General features: G+C 33.4%; 2 pseudogenes; one reads left to right on the top strand and one right to left on the bottom strand.

Annotated features, from left to right (window-relative positions):
* Positions 1-1,089: 1,089 nt before the first annotated feature.
* On the top strand, positions 1,090-5,024 carry LOC143907760 (uncharacterized; annotated as a pseudogene).
* A 7,927-nt stretch (positions 5,025-12,951) lies between these two features.
* On the bottom strand, positions 12,952-14,514 carry LOC143907759 (T-box protein 2-like; annotated as a pseudogene).
* Between the last annotated feature and the right edge of the window lie 596 nt (positions 14,515-15,110).

Genomic DNA, 15,110 nt, shown 5'->3' with positions numbered 1-15,110 from the left:
AAGTAGGAGCAAATTATATCATTATAATTGAGCCTATCTTTACATCTTAGCTCCTACTAAATTTTAGAATTAAAGGTTTAATGAAGGGTCAAAATTTCGACTCGGGCAATAGCACTAATTTTCGTTAAAAATTGCACACAAATCCATGTGCACATTCACAAATAGCATATAAATAAACAAATGGTCATTTATTATACTTTGCATGAACGGAAAAACGTTACTCTCTTGGCTGTTACGCTGGAATTTCGATATTTATAATGGAAGTACATATGTATATACTGATAAGTGTCATAACTTAATTAACGTGCCTGCAATTTTAAAATTGTAATCTAAACAATACTGTAACAAATTATATTATACTTTTATAGATAATACTTTACTCTGCTCCTATAATTAATTTTAAAATTGTCAGATCTTATAGGAGTGTTAAAATCTTTCTATTTCTTGTACTTTCTTATAGGATTTTGAAGAACTTCTTAAAAACTATTCCTTAAAAAGTGATGCTGCACTTCAAAACTTTGCAAAAAAGGGAATGCTTACAGATTCGGATACATCTGCCATAACTGAAGCTGTGGCAAATGCAATTTTGAAGTTGAATGATTTGTAAGTATTAGTTCTTTCAGCTCTTTCAGGAAAAAGAAGCAAAATATTGAAATTTTACATTCTTTTTTTTTGTTTTCTTTAAACAGACCAACAGCTTCAGAATATAATATTGCAGCAATTAAGTTATGCGAATTGTTTCCGTGCGAAACAAAGGTAAGTTTTTATAAGTAAACAATTCTATATCAAATTTTTTCATTGACATTTGTTTAAATATATAACAGTTGACTTATGACTGATTTCTTGCAGATTTGAGTTACCAATGATAATTACTGCTAACTACTTAAAGCTCCTGGGTACTTACCGCAGCCATGTTGAATTGTGACGTCAGAAGCGAGAAATGGCAAGAAATGACACGCTGAGAATCCTTGTGTGCTATTTTCAAATTAAAAAATATTTGAATGAAAAAACACTCCAGTTCGCTTCAACATACTTTTAAAAATGTCCGATTTCTTTTTTCATTTCTCGCTTCTGACGGCACGATTCAACATGGCTACGGTGAGTACTCAGAAGCCTTAATAAAAAAGAAAAAATAAATTGTCTCTTTTGGAATAGTCAAAATTTTATTTATTATTCTAGAGTGTCAAAATTTTCTGTCTTTTTATCACATTTATTTAACTTTCTTCTTGATTGTGTGTGATCAATGGATTTACAATTGTTAATGGATTTTTTGTCTGAAATTTAGGAATCATATTACTGTCCACCTATTGGCAAACATAGGAACGCATCGGGAAAACTTCCCGATAAAATCAAAAATATTAAGTATCAAGTTAAGAAAGCTACTAATTCTTCAGCAGCATCTTATTCCAAAGGATCATCGTTCATTCGTAGTCATGGGCAAATCACTCATCCTGCAAAGTTAAAAGGTAGTAGTAGGTATAAATCTATTGCTCTTTGTCTTGAGTAATTTTATTAAAATATTGAAGTCTAAATTTTTCATCATTAAATCTTTTTTTATTATCTTTTGATACAATAATAAAAAACTTTGTGAAAACTTTTTTTTCTTGTGTATATTTTGTATTCATAGTAGAGATAAGCAGGGTAACATGTTATTGTTTTGCACCACATTTTTGAACATGCCACATAATATTAACTTTTTGCGCAAATATAATAATTTTATTTTACTATTTTTATATTATTTATTTTGGTCCAAAAAATTTATTTTTCCTGGCTGAGATAATATTTTTTGCAATAAATTCTTTACAGTAATATGGAGGGTCGGGGAGTGTTAGATATGATGTGTATCAGCATCAAAAATTAAATCTATTATCAATTTAATTATGTAAATTTACTGTTTTAACAAAAAAACTGTTTCAAGACCGATAATTCAAGTTGGCGCGCAGTATTAGTTGGAAAAGTACTAAAAATTCACACGGAAATTATTTGGCTACTTAGATCCTAGCTTAAATTTTACGGCGTTCTTACATTACATTGATTTTATTTTTCATTTTTGAGTATAATTAAAGATATATAACTTTTTTTAACTGTTCATCTGAAATAAAGTCTCATATATAACGTTTTTTAGGCAGTTGTGATCTAAATAATCCTGCAATTAAAAGTGCAATTGCTTGCTTGAAGCATGACGGCACTGAATCTTGGCCTGAAATCTTACGTAATTGGTCAGTGACACATTTTTTAAGATTTCAATATCTCAGAAAAACAAGACCTTTGGCATCACAATCAGAAAAAAAATCTTCTTCTCAAGTATCGCAAAATTCTGACGTTTTAGTGAACGATTATTTGAAAAATTGGAATGTGCTTCAATTGCCTAATGCATATCTGCTGGTGAGAATGTAGAATTTGTCTTTTAATGTCTTTGCTATTTAAAGAAAACGTATGCTTGACTTAAATAATTTACAGATTCAGCAAGATTTAAAGAACTATATCCCGGAAGAGAAGACGGTCTTATGTCAAAATGGGATATAACCAAAAACGCTTTGATTGATCTTCTTAAAGCTGAGATTTCAAAATCAGATCAGTACGGCAGAAAGTTACTTACAGATGTTATTGCTACAGATGCAGGTATTAATGAAAAGACTATATTTGCTGTCCAATTTTTGTAACACTTAAAAATTTAGTAATTATGCAGTATAGGGGAAGCACCTCCGATGACCTTGACCATGACATATGTTGTCAAGGTCACCCTCCTGAGTGACCTTCAGAAGGTTTTAGCCGTCGCTCGTTTTTCATTAAAGTTATAAACAAAAAAAGTTTCGAAAATATAGCAATTATTTTGAGTACTAATAGACATAAATGACTGATATTTATGTAGAAATAGGTCCATGTATGAACGAAGGAAAATTATTTAAAACAGTGAATTGTTGGTATACTGAAAGAAAAGTTATCTAAAGTAGAGAATAGTTGGTATATTGAAAAGTATATATACAATTGTATATGTTAGAAAGCATAAATATAAAGTATTCCCTGCTTTAATCAAAAGCATAAACTGTTCTTTGTTTTAATTATTTAATTGAAATAACAGTATGTAAATACATTATTATCTTTTATTATTCTCTTTTTAATATACATATTATTAATTTTTACGTGATTCAAAATTTAAATCTAACATTTCTTTGAAATAAACGTGATAACTATAAACACGACTACGTCGATCTCGTCCAAATTCCTACAAATTTATGAGACATTTAATAAATATACATATATTTAATACAGTTATCAAAAATTAAAAGACTTACCTCGTGATTTAAATAAAGAAACCTATCTTTGACATTGCGCTTTCTTTCGTTTGTGTATGCTCTTTTCAAAGTAAAAGTTAAAATGTCGTGTAAAAAATCTTCTGAAATTGCATTTAAATATGCAAAATTCATTATAATCATCCGATTATGATCCTTGAAATTTTTGTCCCAAAACATTTTTCTTATAAATTTAGGCCAAGTTTTCGCATCACCAACAACATCTTGAGCCGCAAGCCAAGGATTTTTATTTATTTGGTCTATATTGAGTATGCCATATTATATAAATTATTGTCCACATAAAATCAACCTCACAGCGTGAAATTATTTCGGTAACTGAGTAGTATATATATACATATATCTGAAAAGGAATCTCGCGTAGAGCTATGTTTACATAGAAGTATAAATTCGTATAATACGAGTAGGGATAGTATTACTGTTTATGATTCTGTGTTTATATTTCGCTACGTCTCTTTCAGTTGTCAGTGATTATCAGAACGATACAGTAATTCTAATTTTCGTTTCACTATGTTATTTCATGAGTTTCTTCACTTAACACATAATTACGAAGAGTTAATTAAATATCTGGCAGAGAAAAAAGTTATTCGTGATCGAATAAAGTGTCCTCGGTGCAACACAATTGTGCACTTAAACACGGAACAGCAATCACTCGTTATTCATTGCAGTAGTATGTACTACAAACAAATCCGTGGTAGAAAATGAGTGAGAAAAATGTGCAATTTTAAAATCAGTGCTCTAACGAATACGTGGTTTGAAAAAGCTACAATAAATCTGCCAAAAATTTGTCGTTTAATTTGTTATTTTCTGCTATTAAATTCTCCACGACAGTTATTTTTACAAGGAGAACTGGCTATTGCAGCCCACACGGCAGTTGATTAGATAAATTTTTGTCGAGAAGTATATATTTTTATTTTCTACATTAATGCTGCTATTATAATGATCTTTGAAATAGTAAATGACACGTATTGTTATATAGCTTTTGGCACAATGGCTGTTGCGTAATGAGGAGCAAATTGGCGGTCCAAATATCGTTGTAGAAATCGATGAGGCTAAATTTGGACGTCGTAAATATCATCGCGGACGACTAATCACAGGACAATGGCTTTTCGGTGGTGTACAACGTAATACAAAAAAAATGTTTGTTGTGCCAGTTGAATCCCGTAAAGCAGAAATATTACTGCCATTGATTCAAAAGTATATTGCTCCTGGATCAATAATTTATAGTGATTGTTGGAAAGCTTATCAACTAATCGATAAGAACATATACCAACATTATACAGTGAATCATACGGAAAATTTTTGTTGATTCACATACGGGTGTTCATACACAGAACATTGAACGAGTATGGAGAGATATTCGTGGAGTTATTCCTCAATATGGCCGTAGAGAATATCACTTCAACCATTATTTAGCGGAATTCATGTTCAAACGAGCATTTGATTTTAACAAACGAATAGACGCTTTTTTTGAAACAATGTCTATTATGTATCCCATAACTGAAATAATCAATGAATAAAATATACATTACAATACTTTATAAAATTATTGATAATTATATAGAATAACTAACACAACAAATTATTAACAAAAAAATTTGGAAAATATAGCAACTATTTTGAGTATTGGAAGGCATAAAAAACTAATATATACGTGTGTGTGCCCTGCTTTAAAGAAAATCACAACTTCTATAAAGCAGGGCACACACACATGTGTGTATGTCCTGTTTTATAGAAGTTGTGATTTTTTTTAAAGCAGGGTACACACACGTATATATTAGTTATTTATGCCTTCCAATACTCAAAATAGCTGCTATATTTTCGAAACTTTTTTTGTTAATAACTTTTTAACGAATAGCGAGCGACGGCTAAAACCTTCTGAAGGTCACTCAGGAGGGTGACCTTGACAACATATGTCAAGGTCAAGGTCATCGGAGGTGCTTCCCCTATACTGCATAATTACCAAAAATTTTTGTTACTTTATATTAATTACTTAATGTAAATCTTCAGACAAAATGATGTAATCCTGTTTCACTTGCTACCATCACTTTGCTGCAAGAGAACAAGAGGTGCAAGTGTTGGTGTATCGTCGGTCGCAGAAGCCGTAAAAGCCTTTATACTTCATGTTCCTGTAATTATCGTTTGCAGTAAACATTTCTGTTTTATGAAATAAAATTTATGAACTCATATTTTGAAAAAACATTTTTACAGATTCCGGGAGACTTGAATCGGCAAATTAATACGTATAGAAAGTGGCTGGCAAACAGAGGTCTGAATTTGCAGCCAATGTTGATTTTTGTTGGACCAAATTTGTCGAATATTAATGCTAGTTATGTACAAATAGACACTGTGCGGTATCAGCTTCGTACTCCACTGAAGGCTTTAGATACGTGCTTCAAGGCGTTCCAGGCATTGGACGCTGCATATCCGGAGGAGTGTTGTGCGGTTTGGTTTTTTATCCAAAAATATTTTTATGACTTATATCTAGAAGAGGACGAACAGATTCCTCGAGTGACAAATGTAATTAGCTCTTTAAAAGGATTGGTTTCAAAGATAAATACTAATTAATATCTCTATATGTATTACATGTATATTTTTCTTTTTATTTAAAACTTTACTTTTTTCCTTCATATTCTTCCTTTACTTTTATTGTTTTCCTTACTGTACAAAAATGGATTATGTTTGTAGCAACTGCCATTTGCGTTTGCCTTCCATCAAAGCATTATACTTTCACTTACGAATAGTTCATTTATATAATGTTTTTAGTACATATATATATAAATGTGCTCAGGATAATTGCAGCAGAGAATACAATTCAATAAAAGTTTTTAGAAAACATTTACATGATAAACATCCTACTCCTGTACTTGAAGAAGTACAGGTTCTTAATCAAGAGCATTTGGAAGAAATAAATGAAAATGTAGAGTTAGATTTTAATATAAAAAATGGACTTCAACAAATTGATGATGATCAAGATATACAGATTGACAATATTATACATGAAGTTGCTTTTACTACTCTTGATTTTAAGAAAGCTGTATTTGAATCATCAAGAGCTTTAGTTGCAAAATTATATGCTTCCAATACCTTAAATAAAAGTCATGTACAAGAGATTATTGAACTTGTTTCAGAATTTGTTTGTGGTGATTTTCTTACAATGCTAAAATCCAAAACTTTGTCTATATTGCAAGGTATTAATCAAAGACCGGATGATCTGCAGAATTTGACTGAGATGTTTAATACAATGCAGAATATATTTCAAGGCTTGAACACTGAAACACAAAGAATAAATGCACTTAAAGCAAGCCAGTCTTATGTATGTCCTAAATCTTACAGAATAGGGGTTGCAGAAAAAATGATAAAAGTTGGAGAAAATGTAATTTTAACACCAGTAGAGTTGACAGGTCAATACATTCCAATGAAGTATGTCTTAAAAAATTTTCTAGAGTTGCCTGGTGTCTTTGATGCTATTTCAGTTAATATAACAAATCTTAATAATACAGACAAGTTTACTAATATAATTCAAAGCCCCCTATGGAAAAATATTAAAGAATCTTATTTCGAAGACCGTCTTGTATTGCCTTTATTCTTATATTTTGATGACGTAGAACCTGATAATTGCACAGGCTCACATGCAGGTGATCATAGCCTTGGAGTATTGTATTATCAAATTCCCTGCATTCCTCAGCTATCATAAGAACTCAAAGAACTTGAAGCATGGCATATGGTGCATACAACAACTGGAAATAAAGCAAATATACTTTTCTTTGTTGCTTGCGTCTTGGTGAATAATTTAGGATTTCCTTCATACTGGATTACTGATTCCTTTAATGCAAATTGTTATTGTGTTTTGCAAAGAAATTAACAAGTAATGAGGACAGTTAAGGAAAACCGTTATCTTTACGTAATACAGAAAATATGGAACTGATATTTTCACCAATAATTTATCATTCACAGTATTAAGGAACGATGATGTGGAATGAGCTTCAAAGCTTTCTGTGAGGTACTAATCTTGTTGCAGACTTAATGCACGATATTCTAGAAGGTGTTTGTCATTATGATTTATGTGCTATTTTGGAGAAACTGATTTCTGCTAAAAGTTATTTTACTATTCAAAATCTTAATGATCGGATATAAAATTTTGATTATGGTTTTGATATAGGTAATAAGCCTTCTATTATCACATTTGATCACATTCGCAGAGAAAAACTGAAAATGTCTGCATCGGAAATGTTATTTTTTGTACGACATTTTGGTCTTATTATTGGAGATTTGGTGCCTGAGACAGAGGAAGTATGGCAGCTATACATCCGTCTTATTCACATATTAGATATTATTACCGCTCCATTTGTAGATACAAATTTAACTATTTATCTCGCAACTTTGATTGCTGAACACCATGAATTATATTGCCAACTGTTGTTCAAAACATTAAAACCAAAACATCATTTTATGGTCCATTATCCTAAAATTTTAACTTTAATTGGTCCTCTTATTCATGTGTGGTCAATGCGAATGGAAGGCAAACATCGACCAATAGTAAAGCAAGTAGCTAAGGCTACAAAATCTCGAAAAAATCTACCTTTAACAATTGCTAAGAAATATTCACTCGGTCTCTCAGCTCGCTTTTTATCTAGACAGGGCTTTCAACAGGACTTAGTTTTCCATTCTAAAGAAAAAGTTCTAATTGATTGCGATAATTATAATAATTTTCAATACATCTTACCTCTTGGTCTAGATGAGAATTCTATAGTATTTCAGGAAGCGCAACAATTTATAATATTAAATATAAGAAAAATATGATTCTTGTAAGAAATTATAATCAAGAAAATTTGCCTTTATTTGGATTGTTGCACTGGATTATAAAACCATTAAATAATGATAGAGTTGGTTTTATTCTCTCAGGTTTTCAAACCATAGGTTTTAATAATCACCTTCATTGCTATGAAGTAACACCAAATATGGAATGGTTTTATGAAGAACATCAAAACCTCGTTTCATTTTATCCAACTTGTTATAAAACGGCTGCAGATGGGAATTCATATGTGTATTATAAACATATTTTATAAATAAAATCAATTTTACTACTAACAAGAAAATTTAATATTTTGTAGTATATAAGAAAAATTAATAGAATAATAATAAGAATAAATCCAACCTTGTACATATTCTTATTGGTTAAGAATTTCTGCTACTAATCTATCCTTTAGAAAAATTTCTTCTGAAGTTAAGAAAATCCTTTTGGTGCCTATTTTAGTAGACACTACTATAAAAATAAGAGGGAAATTCTTAAGTTGAGAATACAATTTTTCGGTGCATAACAACAAGAAAAGTATCGTTCCTTTTTCTATAATTCAAGAGCTCAGGTTCCTGCGCAAACTTGTAAGTTTCAAACATCCACAAACAAAGTATGCATATAAATAATTCAATTCAATACAAATTTCAATAAAAAAATTTTAATAAACCGGAACCGAAAAAAACTAATTTACAAAATACCAGCCAGAATGGATCTGGTCGGGTCACGCAAACTCCAAAATTAGACATAAATGCTAATTAAATACAAGCCGTGTTAATATTGCTTATTGTACATGCGTCAAAGAAATTTCAAATTGATTCTGGATTTGAATTTCCGTATATCGTATCAAATCGAACATTTTTCTTAAACTCTTAACATTTAATTTTTTACTCTATATTTAAAAAAAAAACAGAATTAAACCAGCTTCAATTTAATCATTATTTGCGGCGATAAAAGATTATATTTTGTTGCAAAAACTTTTTAACTTATATTGATTAATTACATTAAACGCAATAAAACAATTATGTCACATTTTGATGTACTTCCTTTTAATAAATGTATAAAAACATATTAATGATCGTATAACATTACATATATAAATAAAATGCGATAAATTAATGATATATAATAAAGGAATTAACAGTTTAGTACAGTCATTAAACTGTTAATTCTTTTATCTTCTTTATTATATCGACTATTTTACAAAAATATACACCTTTCTAAATATACCAAATAAATTACGATCCATGCTGTCTGTCAAAATGGATTACGAGATATGCCGCAATGAATGCGCCAAGAAGCCCGAAGAGAAAGAAACGGCGACAAAAGCTTTGGAGGAGCATTGAAAAGTTTAAGAAACAGATGTCTGTGCTCAAGGACGAACTGTCCAATAATCTTTGGCTTATCAGCAAGCTCAAAAATGTTATCAAGCAGCAGTTTACTCTGACACTATTAATTCATGGACCAAAAATTATAGTCTCTGCTCTATTACTGATAGAGCAAATGTCTCAAGATGCCCAAAAAACAATGAACGAGTACATAAAAAGTTTCGATAAGACTTCTCGAGAAAGTTCTCAAACAAAAACAATGAAAAATGTTTTTTTGCGGCTTATGATCACATCTGATCCATATATATATCTAGTTTGCAAAAATCTGCCACAAAAAAATTGAAAACTATCACCAGTTGCCGTACAATTATTGATTCCACCAAACATACAAGCTGCAGAAAAAAGACAAACCCAATGTCTAACAAACTCTGACATGTCTGATGAAAATTCAGATACTGACGAAGATGGGTGTGTGAAGTTCGCATCCCTACTTTAATATTTTTTAGTTCTGATTAGAGTTCCAGCTTCTTTTCGAAGAGTATAAGAGTATTTTTATGTTTATAAAAAGAGTTCCAGCGATTAACTCTTTGAAAAAAGCAATTAAAAAATAGAATGCTAACTTCACACCCAACTTTAAGACCGAATAGTTTTGAATAGCTCATCTGAAGCATTTCGGACGAGTACTAGAGTTTCTGATAAAAAAAATTCTTTTTAATTTTTTTCAAAAAACAAAAAAAAAGAAACGTTTAATTTAAAGTCAAAATAGTTTGAAGTAGCTCATTTGATTCCCTTCGAAAAGTTCTAGAGTTCCTAATAAGTAAAAAAACTGCAAAATCTTAAAATTGTTTTAAAAAATCATCATCAAAACGCAAATGACATTCACGGCAGACCTTCGAAATCGAATATCTTGTTAAAACTCCCATCAAAACGCCTGCAACTCTACCACTAACTAGTGGCAATCCGGCCACTAGTTAAGAATTCAAAGATATTCAAAGATGCAACGGGTGAAATTCGACTAAGCCCCGTTTCACACGTATCCGACACTGGACTACTTACTGACGCCGAATATCCGATCGCAAAGTATATGGACTAATATAAAAGCATGTATATACACGTTTGTCCGATAGCCGTTTGTGAAAACAAACAAAATCGATCGGATATCCGGCATCGGTAGTCCGGTGCCGGATACCTACATGTGAAACAAGTTTAAATCGTTCTGTCCGTAAACGGTACGAACACGGCACGGTTATGTCTAAATTGACCTTAAATCGAAAATATATTCACAGAGGAAATTCGTTGTACGAGTAAAGGCCAAAGCACATATGACAGTCGTAGTCGCGGACGTAAGTAACGCACAAGCTTTGGCGTATCCTGATTTGTCAGGTCGAAGACTACGACCGTCGTATATCGCTACGCCATGTTATGTGCTTTGGGACTAATATTGATATAAATCTCGCAGCATCGATATATACGCGTATAATCGATTAAAGATGCAACGATAAAATTATCGTAAACAATATCAACAAGTAAAACGCATAATTTAATGCATCAAGTAGGCATTCATAGCGTATTAAAAAATTGAAGAAAGTTACGTGCAACGTGCGTAACTTTCTTTCATTTAAAAAGTATAATTTTATAAAATAATGAAAAATTTCTTTTCTATACGGCTAATTCACTGCAAATACAAGTGTGTCATTTTAACTAAAACTCTTCTTACACATTTCTTGTCGTTTTAAATAAAGCCATTTAACACAGTTAAACATATTAATGTGATTAAACATGTTGATTTAACACGCAACAAAACATGTAAAACGAGCTTCAATCAAATGTGTCATTTTTAAACGTATATGACTGTAATAAAAATAACACACTTAGATTTACAGTGTCTGATAAAACGGCTTGCAATTACAATTAATTACAAAATATTCTATACATACAATCATTAGTCTATATACTCTATATAAATAAAAAATGGTATAATTACTATAATTGTCCCTACGCTATTAAATATCAGAAGATAAAATTTAAACCAATACCTTGAGTTAAATAACATTTTGTTCTTTTTAATTACCATGTGTCAAAATTTATTATTTTAACACAAATAATGTTATTTTAACTCCATTGACTAGTCAAATTAATAATTAAATTAACATTGTTTTAGTTAAATTAATCCTTTAGGAGCCACACATCGATCCCGTTAAAGTAAAATGTTATAATTTATAAGATAGTCTTAAAAGACGCCCCTGATAAGTTTTTTTTTCTCATAATTATGTACACAGGCTTCTAAAACCTTAACAATATATTGTGTAGCAGATGGTCTTACTTCGCGTGGCCCAAATACTAGAAGCAAATTTACGCCGGCGAAACTGGAAACGATCAGTTAGATTGCGTGATCGGAGGCACTGTTGGCCGTGTACCAAACCCGGGGCTAACCGACCGGTCGCTCGCAGAATCCGCGTTAAATACGCGATCGCGTATACACGTACTCGTTCTTTCGGACCTACTACCGGTTATCACGTTGGCCACGGCGGCCTCGCGCCCGTCCGCGTTGCTAACAGCGGCAAGACTACCTTTTGTAAATCATAGCAGAAAAGAACGCGAAAAAAGTGGCAAATCCGTGTTAGAATCCAAAAATTCAAGTGGCATAAAACCTACGGTGGTGCGACCACTGTCGTTTTGTATCGAAAGAGTCAGGCTGTCTTAAGCCATTGATTCTCTGCACGAGTCTCTTTGGGCCTGGAGTCAGAGTCAATTACTGGTCTGGTGATGCGAATATATAGCCTCTCCCAGTCAAGTCATGCGCTGCAACACTTCCCAGGGATCTCGCTGAACCGCTGTAATGGGGCTGTTCCGATTCAGTACAGCTCGGTCGCAAGATCTGATGTCGGCTGGCCAGCGCGTTCTGCAGTAACCAAGTGGCGTCAATGGCGATCTGACTGCGCCTCTAAGAGCTTGTAGTGATACGGGCCCAAGTACCGCTGGTGAGTTGCGGAGCCAAAAAAAGGAACGGTTATCTGGAAAGCTCTCGGCTGTCAATCCGTTTGCTCCACAACACGCAGTAAATATGAAGAAGTTAAGAATGAATCTTCACGCCCGGGTTCTCGGATGGTCCGAGCACTGCACGCACGATGCGAGATTGATGACTCGGTTAGTGCGAAGACACCCAGTGACTCCGTAGCTGGCTCCTCGAGAGTAAGCGCTAGTTATCGGGTATAGAAACGATTACGCCTCTTGACGCACAAAACTCATGCCACGAGTAGCCGTGTCCCTTAATAGCCTTCTTCTTCCTTCTTCTTCTTTGTAAATTTTATGGCACCTAATCCTCCTCAAGATCACATAACGACCAAGAACAAGTCAAATATAATAAATACAGACTCGAAAGATTCAATCCAAACTCGCTGCATCAGCAATCTTCAAAAATTATTCAGGACAAAACACGTCCGAACATGTCCACGGTCTCGACGAGACTTGCCTCCGGTAGCCGTGTCAAATTAAAATAGAAATAAATAGTAATAAGTTATTTCGTGAATGGATATCCATCTATATCAAACGCAGTGCACGGATACTGCGTACCAAGCACGCCCGGCGCCGGGGATCGACTCGCAACGGTGGCGGGATTCGCGTCCGCTTCTCCCACGTTGCAAGGCCGGCCAACTTCGACTCCCCGGCTAAAGTAAAAGATAATCGCATGCTTTAATGGGCTTGGATCCCTTAAGGGAGTTTCGTTCGGCTGATTCGATTCGGAATCGTAGATCAATAAGACCCTTTCGTCGGGACTGGAATCCGATTGAGCCTGATGATCGATCGAATGATGCTTTCGCTTGAACCGTGACCCATCTCGCAAAAACCCTTCGCGAATAAATTGTTATTGATCTTCAACTTCGTGATGTTCTTATTTTGGTATGCTGTCACCGCAATAAATTTCATCTCCTTGAAAGCGAACAACGCGATTAAATGAGTAAAGAGCTCGTTGTAGTTCTTCGTATCAAAGCAACAAACTATCCAGATCCTAGGAATGTATTTGTGCATCGATGTTAATACCACGTTATTATTGGGGTCGTTGATGTTGTTCGTGAGCTTCAATTTATTGAAGTTGATCGGATTGTCCATCCAGTGACTCCCCGTTGCCGGACTCTCGGGATACTTATAAATCCAATAGCCGAAAAGCTGTTGCGGCTCTGCCGGCCCCGCAAAACTCCAGTCACCCATATTGCTGTTCTCGCTCCCGTTCTGGTATCCACAATACTTGTGACGGCGATCGAAGGCCGGTGCTATCTCCATGAGGACATAATAATTCTCACGTTTCTCCAAACCGTTTACGTTTATTTGAAAGGACGGAAACATGCGCCGACCGCTCTTGGTAATTGTCACTTCTGTATTATTCTCGGAGAATTTCTGCCAGAGGTTTCGATTAAGCAGCTCCACGTTGACTCCGCGCAGCAATGGGGGTTGAAATACCCATGCGCTTGAATTCATCCTCTCACCTAATTTGCGTTGTAAAGCGATCGGTGACTGCGCGAAGAGTAGCGATGCCAGTTGTATATTCAGTTCCAGGAGCATCAGTGCATTGTTTGGATCTTGAAGAAACATCTCCGATGATCGACGTGACTTCTCCGATACCGTCGGTGTAAGGTATAAGGCAAACACGGAAATGGTCAAAACGAACGTCCAAATCACGTGCAGTTGTAGAATGGAACTGAGACAACCGGTTCTCGCCTACCAGTGACCTACCACAAAACGGGATCAGTGCAATCCGCCGAAACGAGGCAAACTATATGTGTCGTCGGTCGTTCGGCGCCAACACATGAGACAACTATGTGTCTATAAACTTTTTGTCCTTTCTGCCGTGATTTACAAAAAGTAATATATAAGGTAACAAATAACGTTCACATGATAATTTTAAATGCCATAATCACACTAATCTAATGAGCCAGTTAAAATAAATATTAACTCATTACGCGTTGTTAATCCATTTGTAGTAACTTTCTCTTTCTTTAATCCTTTAGGGGCCACACATCGATCCCGTTGGGGTAAAATGTTATAATTTATAAGGTAGTCTTAAAAGACGTCCCTGATAAAAGTTTTTTAATTTTTAGTAGGTTTTTTTAATTTTTTTAGTACATAATTATGTACACAAGCCCCTAAAGGATTAAAAATGTTCAGATACTGTCTGTTCCTTTTCCGGGTAATCTCAGTAGAGACATCCTGCACTTCTTCAAGCTTCTCATATATTATACATATTTGCCTTTCCGCTGAATCTCGATCAGTCGAATTCAAGATATTAAAATTCTCTAATAATTCGATAATATTCCCACAACGTTCAAACGAAAAAATTATTAGATTAATGTGTGTACAAATGGCAACAACTGGCTTCTTTTATGTACATTTTACATTAGTGATATACATTAACGATATTTAGACCCTGATAAAAATATGTGCACGAAAAAACCCGTTTTGCTAAAGTATCTAAAAATTTAGCTAAATATACATCTAATTTTGTTACACCATTAAAATAATTATAATAAATCGCTGAAATATTATAATAATTTTGTAAAAAAAAATTGACATTTTAGCAATCAGTTTAAATTATACATAATTATTTTGATGGACCAACAAAATTATTTTCAGATCTGTATCTAGCTCAATTTTTAGATACTACGGGTACAAAATTCGATT

This window comes from Temnothorax americanus, unplaced genomic scaffold (assembly GCF_048541705.1).
Source record: "Temnothorax americanus isolate GAGA-0224 unplaced genomic scaffold, ASM4854170v1 Scaffold88, whole genome shotgun sequence".
NCBI lineage: Eukaryota > Metazoa > Arthropoda > Insecta > Hymenoptera > Formicidae > Temnothorax > Temnothorax americanus.
Note: the sequence above shows the minus strand (reverse complement) of the source record. Positions and strands in the feature narration are given on the sequence as shown.